This window comes from Emys orbicularis, chromosome 4 (assembly GCF_028017835.1).
Source record: "Emys orbicularis isolate rEmyOrb1 chromosome 4, rEmyOrb1.hap1, whole genome shotgun sequence".
In the NCBI taxonomy this organism is placed as follows: Eukaryota; Metazoa; Chordata; order Testudines; family Emydidae; genus Emys; species Emys orbicularis.
The window spans coordinates 69,153,409-69,161,018 of NC_088686.1; positions in this window are offsets into that span (position 1 = coordinate 69,153,409).

Consider the following 7,610-nt stretch of genomic DNA (forward strand, 5'->3'; position numbering starts at 1 on the left):
TTGGCATTCTTATAATAATTCTTCTGTTCTATCTTCCTGGTATAGAACTATATTGCAAGTCTTTTTTTTCAGGAAGCTTGTTAGATGTTGGCAAGATTTTTGTCCTTCTTCCCATGAATCCTTGAACTGATGACTCTAATAAAGCATTGTGAGGGTGTGATGATACTCTAACAGTGCCAAGCAAGGAGCCCTTTAATGCCCAAAGCCTTTCCCCCCCTCAAGTTTTTGCAGTTTGTACTCCAACACTGTTAGCAATATTGGGAACTCTAATCTGGACAGGTCATCAGCTGCAGTCATCACTGTAATTACCATATCAATTAGATCTTCTCTGCTCTAGTAAGAAAATGATACAAGCCAGGTCATTTTTTTCTGTAGTCAATGCATATCTTTAGCTGTAGTTATGAAAACTATATGCATGGACAACAGCCTAATTGAAGGGAATGCTCTAAGGAAGATATAAGCCAGTTCACAGTTTAGGGTTTTTAAAGAAAATAACCCTCCAGCTCCATTTTCATGACACTGTTTATGAGCACAAAATCCCCTGCACAACCCATGTTTATGTATACAGCATACATTGTGTATGTAAATGACAGACTGTCTGTAACTTGAAGTCTTTAAATTATAATTTGAGGACTTCGGTAACTCAGCCAGAGGTTAGGGGTCTATTTCAGGAATGGGTGTGTGAGGTTCTGAGGCCTGCAATGTGCAGCAGATCAGACTAGATGATCATGATGGTCTCTTCTGACCTTAAATTCTCTGAGTCTATATCAGTATAATTATTGGAATATGCACCTCAGCTAGCATCAGGTTGAATGGCTGCAGTAATTATTCAGAAAAGGGATGAACATTTGGCAAATTAAATAGATGTGAGGTTCAGAACTCAAAAGACATACGGTATTTGTGGTCTGGTATAGACACAGGGCACAAATACAGTGTGCACTTCTGTAGCAGCTTTCATCTAAGGATCTCAACATGCTTTACAGCTATTATCCCGTTAAGGCCCACAGTGTCTTTGTGAGGGAAGATGACTTTGGGGATTTCCAATGGTAAACACAGAGCTTTTCACTTAGCTCACTGGTTCAAATCCATTGACAGTGACGAAAAGTATGAGAAGATCGACATTAGCATTCTGCACGTTAGATGCTGGGGAGCTGGGTCTTGGAGTAGGGAATGGCATTACAGAACATAACGGCTCTGAAGGAGTCTTTATTGAACATATGTATTACCTTTCATATGCACGTTGTATGAACCAGTGCTTAGATATCAAGATTAAAGGCACTCCAGAAATATCAAGATAGATAGAACTAGTTTTAATCATTGATCATTACATAAACTCCATTAAACATTAATGTACATTGTATTATTATTTGTACATAGTATGATGTTGCAAAGAAATGAAAAGGTCAGGGTGCTATATATATGAAGAATATTGAATTGTGTGTTAGATCAGATGTCAGGACTCAGGAGTACAGAAGAGAGAATAGCACCTCCATGTTGACAATACAGTGCTCTGAAATCCTTTGGAATGGAATGGGCTATAGAAATGTGAGACCATTTGTGACGGGTTCGGTCACAGAGACCCCCTTGGGACTGTCACCTGACGTGCTGAAACTACCTCTGAGCCTGTTTTCCCTGTCAGCTTCGGACTCCAGAACCCTGTCTTGTGGAGCCAGACATGCAACACAGACCCAGGGTCTGAACTATGTCCCCAAAGCTGCAGGCTTTAACTGAAAACCACTCAGCAGGTACTCCTGTCTCCCAATGGGATCCAAACCGCAAATAAATCCATTTTACTCTGTATAAAGCTTATACAGGGTAAACTCATAAATTGTCTGCCCTCTATAACACTGATAGAGAGAGATGCACAGCTGTTTGCTCCCCCAGGTATTAATCACTTACTCTGGGTTCAATAATAAACAAAAGTGATTTTATTAAGAATAAAAAGTAGGATTTAAGTGGTTCCAAGTAATAACAGACAGAACAAAGTAAGTCACCAAGTAAAATAAAACAAAACACGCAAGTCTAAGCCTAATACATTTAGAAACTGAATACAGGTAAATCTCACCCTCAGAGATGTTCCAATAAGCTTCTTTCACAGACTAGACTCCTTCCTAGTCTGGGCCCAATCCTTTCCCCTGGTACAGTTCTTGTTAGTTCCAGCTCAGGTGGTAACTTGGGGATTTCTCATGACTGCAGCCCCCCTTGTTCTGCTCCACCCCCTTTTATAGCTTTGGCCCAAGGCAGGAATCCTTGGTCTCTCTCTGGGTTCCCACCCTTCCTTCTAAATGGAAAAGCACCAGGTTTAAGATGGATTCCAGTATCATGTGACATGTTCACATGTCCTGTGAGACTTCGTTACCCACTTCACATACACAGGAAGGCTTGTAGCTAAACAGAGCCATTTACAGCCAATTGTCCTAGTGAATGGGTGCCATCAAGATTCTAAACCACCATTAATGGCCCACACTTTGCATAATTACAGTAGGAGCTCAGAGTTAACTTCATATTTCTAGTTTCAGATACAAGAATGATACATACATACAAATAGGATGACCACACTCAGTAGATTATAAGCTTTGTAATGATACCTTACAAGAGACCTTTTGCATAAAACATATTCCAGTTTACATTATATTCACACTCATAAGCATATTTCCATAAACATAGGGAGTGCAATGTCACACCATTGTCATATACCCTGAAAATATTCTGCATTTAAAATAAATTATGGTTAAACAAAAAGAACATTCAAGCAGCAAAACTATCATCTTGTTTTAATGCTACGTCTGACAAATTCACAAAGGCCAGTGTCAAAGTAGACACTGGGTCTGTAAGTCAAGTCCTTCTGTCTGTCTTTTTTTCAGTGATGTGCTTTTGAATCTTTGCCCTGCATTGCCCAGCATTTTTTCAGAGTTACTTGGTGTTACTTCAGTGGGTACTTTGTTCTGTGGTTTCATATTGTTCTAAAGCCAGAAGAATTTCAAGGAATTCTCCTAGCACCATTTACTGTAAACCCAGTAGCAACCCACTCATATTTCATAAGTAATTCAAGCCTTGCAGTTCTGCATTAGTGTAGGGAGTGTACTCTCTGTGCATACACTTTAGAATTGTGCGTGTGGGGGACTGGTAATGGGAGATGGAGCTTCTCGCTATTTGGGTCCCAGTTCAAATACAGCACATGGGGGTAGTGTCCAAAAGGTTGTTATGATCTGATAGCTTTTCAGCAGCCTCTGAAATGAGTTGAGAGTTGTCTAGTGCTTAATGGCAGGTGTATACACAAAAAAACTACCACCTGACTGACATTAATTGGCTTCCTTGCTGTGAGTGTCAGTAGACTGCCCAAGGATCTACATGGGCCATGAAGCCAAAGTTCCCTTTTGTTCCTAGAGGTGATCCTTTCAAGTCAGAGTTTAGGTACATCTGCTAAACAGCTAAAGTGAGGCTTGCACTGCCACTGCATATGCTGTACCTATTCTGTGGGTAGAGGACTGCAGTCTCCAGGGCTATCAACCCTTTTATATACTGAGCTGTTTAGAGCAGGCACTGTCTTTTTTATTATATGTATGTACAGTGCCTAGCACAATAGTGCCCTGATTCCCGGATGGGATTGCTAGGAACTACCATAATAGAAAAAAACAATAATAATTGTACCAGGAACAAAAATCATTAAATAACATGCAAATAACAGCACCATGAAGAGTGCCAGTTTTTATCTAGTTATTTATTTAGATTTTAAAAAATACAAAAAAGATGTCTGTCTTTTTATTATTCTAGGTATCAGGAATCAGGGCTTGCTGCCCTTCCAAGAGTACACCAGGATTCTAGTGGTAGTTGATCTCCTGATGAAGATGGCACATTTTATACCATGTTGCGGCCTCCCCACCGCCCAGGAAATAGCCTGTCTATTCAAAGACAACATCTTTCACCTTCATGGGTTGTCCACAAGCATAGTATCCAACTGGGAGTCCCCGTTCATTTCTTGCTTTTTGTGGGAATTTCTGCATCTTTTTGGCATCAAACCTCGTACCTCAACTGTTGAGTGAGTCAATCAAGTCCTGAAGCAGGACCTAGGCTGCTTACTAAACTACCAGGACGATTGGCTGGAACTCATTTCCCACACCGAATTCGCCTACAACTCCACACATGCCCTGAATCAACAGACCCTTTTCTTCACGAATTATGGGCTCCACTCTTGTAAAATCTTCCTCAACATTCACCAAGTACACAGGGCTGCTGGAACAATTTTTATAGTGGGGGTGCTGAGAGCACTTGACTCAAGCTGTAAACTCTGTATATAATGGAAACCACTTCAAGCCAGGGGGTGCAGCGGCACGCCTAGTTCCAGCACCTATGCAAGTGCATCAAGGACTCAAGCACCAGTTAGAAGAGACTAAGACAACATACAAATGCCATGCTGACACTCACAATCAGATGACCCCCAACTTCACAGTAAATGACAAGGTTTGGCTTGTGCATCCGTGAAGCTGGGCCACAAGTACTAAGGCCATTTGCAATAACAGAACAACATAACTCAGTAACATTTTGATTGCAGCTGCCAGAATCCCTTAAGAGTCACCCTGTGTTCCACATCTCTCTCTTGAAATCTTTTGTTGAAAATCCCTTCCCGCACTGCTCTACTCCTTCCCTGCCGATAACCATGCAGGACCAAGAGGAATACATGATCCAGCAGATTCTGGACTCCTGCCGAGTCCAGGGAAGACTTCAATATCTGATTGACTGGGATGGCTATGACCTGGAGGAGCGGCCATGGGAACATGTGGAACACGCCCATGTCCTGAACCTCCTGCTCGCCTTCCATTGGGCCTACCCCGAGAAACCCAGCCCAAGTGCTCCTGGAGAGCAACCCCAAAAGGAGAGAGGTGCTGTCAGGGCCAGACCAGCTAGGATCAGCTGCTGGCCTACTCCTTGAATAACATCACTATAGGCAACCAATGAGCCCCACTGAACTGCCTTGGAATTGACAGAATAGCCACAGCACCTCATTGGCTGTTTGTTTAGCAGCCCTGCTTACAGGCCTGGTATCCACAGGAGATCAATGGCTGCTGAATGTGAACCACACCCACAGCTGTGCTTGCCTGGCTCTTGCTTTCAGCCCTTGCTCCAGCCTACTTCCACTCCTTGGTCCTGCCTGGTTCCTGTCTTGCTCCTGCCTTGTTCTTGAACCTTCTCCTGCTCCACCTACCACCCGCACAGGCTTCTGACCTCTGGGTTTGATCCTCAGCTCCACCTCTGGCTTATGACTCTGGTTTACTGTACATCTCTGACATTCGGCTTCTGTGCCTGTGGTACTGACCCTCAGCTCATTCCTGGACTCCAGGGCCATCCTTACCCATACACAAAGTATGCAGCTGCGTAGGGCACCAGGAAATTTGGGGCAGCCCCTCCCGCCCCCCACCCCCGCTTTCCGCCCACGGAGGCCTGGGGTTCCACCGTAGGGCACCAAAATAGCTAGGGATGGCCCTGCTGGACTCTAACCACCCTGGACCCAGCTCTAACCTGTAGACTGAACTCTCATTTCAACCATTAGGCCTGACTGCCTATGGCCTGGTTGTCTACAGAAATATGATCTAGATTAAATTACTATAATATAGGTGCATATCTGGTTGAAAGACTGTACTCAAAGAGCAGTTATCAGTCTTAGAATTGAAGGACTGGAAGGGACCTCGAGAAGTCATCTAATCCAGTCCCCTGCACTCATGGCAGGACTAAGTATTATCTAGACCATCCCTGACAGGTGTTAGTCTAACCTCCTCTTAAAAATCTCCAATGATGGAGATACCACAATCTCCCTAGGCAATTTATTCCAGTGCTTAACTACCGTGACAGGAAGTTTTTTCCTAATGTCCAAACTAAATCGCCCTTGCTGCAATTTAAGCCCATTGCTTTTTGTCCTATCCTCAGAGGTTTAGGAGAACAACAACCTTTTATGTATTTGAAAACTGTTATTATGTCCCCTCTCAGTCTTCTCTTCCCCAGACTAAACAAACCCAATTTTTTCAATCTTCTCTCATAGGTCATGTTTTCTAGACCTTTGGATCATTTTTCTTGCTCTTTTCTGGACTTTCTCCAATTTGTCCACATTTTTCCTGCAATGTGGCACCCAGAACCGGACACAATACTCTATTTGAGGCCTAATCAGTGCGGAGTAGAGCGGAAGAATTACTTCTCACGTCTTGTTTACATCACTCCTGCTAATACATCCCAGAATGATGTTTGGTTTTTTTGCAACAGTGTTACACTGTTGATTCACATTTAGCTTGTGATCCACTATGACAGGGGTGGGCAAACATTTTGGCCCAAGGGCCATATCTGGGTATGGAAATTGTATGGCGAGCCATGAATGCTCGCGAAATTGGGGGTTGGGGTGCGGGAGGAGGTGAGGGCTCTGGCTGCGGGGTCGGGCTTTGTGGTGGGTCCAGAAATGAGAAGTTCAGTGTGCGGGAGGAGGCTCCGGGCTGGGACCAAGGGGTTCGGAGGGCAGGAGGGGGATCAGTGCTGGAGCAGGGTGTTGAAAGGGGGTCGGGGTGCAGGCTATGGGTGGTGCTTATCTCAAGCAGCTCCCAGAAGCAGCGGCATGTCCTCCCTCCGGCTCCTACATGGAGGTGTGGCCAGGTGGCTCTGCGCGCTGCCCCATCTACAGGCGCTGCACCTGCAGCTCCCATTGGCCATGGTTCCCAGCCAATGGGAGCTGCGGGGGTGGGACTTGGGCCGGGGGCAGTGTGCAGAGCCCCTTGGCTGCCCCTACGTGTGGGAACTGGAGGGGGAACATGCCACTGCTTCCAGGAGCCACGTGGAGCCACGGCACGCACGGAGCAGGGAAAGCCTCTGACCCCATTCCCCGGCTGGAGCGCCGGAGGGGGGCAAGCCCCGGACCCTCCTCCCCGGTGGGAGCTCGAGGGCTGGATTAAAATGTCTGAAGGGCCGAATGCGGCCCCGGGGCTGTAGTTTGCCCACCCCTGCACTATGATCTCCAGATTCCTTTCCACAGTACTCTTTCCTAGGCAGTCATTTCCCATTTTTTATGTGTGTGTTGGTGTCACTAGGCATCACCCTAGGTAACTCGGGGGGGTGGGGGTGGGGGTGGAAGACCACGAGAGTCGATGAAGCCCCCCCGCTCTAGGCCAAAGTGAATCAAAGTCCCTGCATGTTAACCTTTACTAACCTCACAGGCCAGCAGCTGGGAAGCGGTAGTGGTAAGGGAAACCTACATGCTTCTAGCTGAAGGACAAGATAACTTGCAGAAGGGAACATAGCGAACAAGCTACGCAGCCAAGGTCGTTTTAATGTAATTACTGCAGAGGGAGGAAGGGGGAGGAAGGGGGAAAGGTAGGGAAGGGAAAAAAGAATAAAAAGGGAAAACTGCTTGTCTCAGTGTGCTTGATCTGAGATGTGCCAGTCTCCTTGCACTGCTTTGAGATCTCAAATAAACTTTGATTGCTTCTCCACCTTGGTGTGTTCATTGGCGCGAAGCACACCGGGCAACGAACCCCGCTGTTGCCCCCTCGGGCACTCTGTGCCAGCAACATGTGCAACTGATTGTTCCTTCCTAAGTGGAGTACTTTGTCCTTACTGAATTTCATCCTATTTAC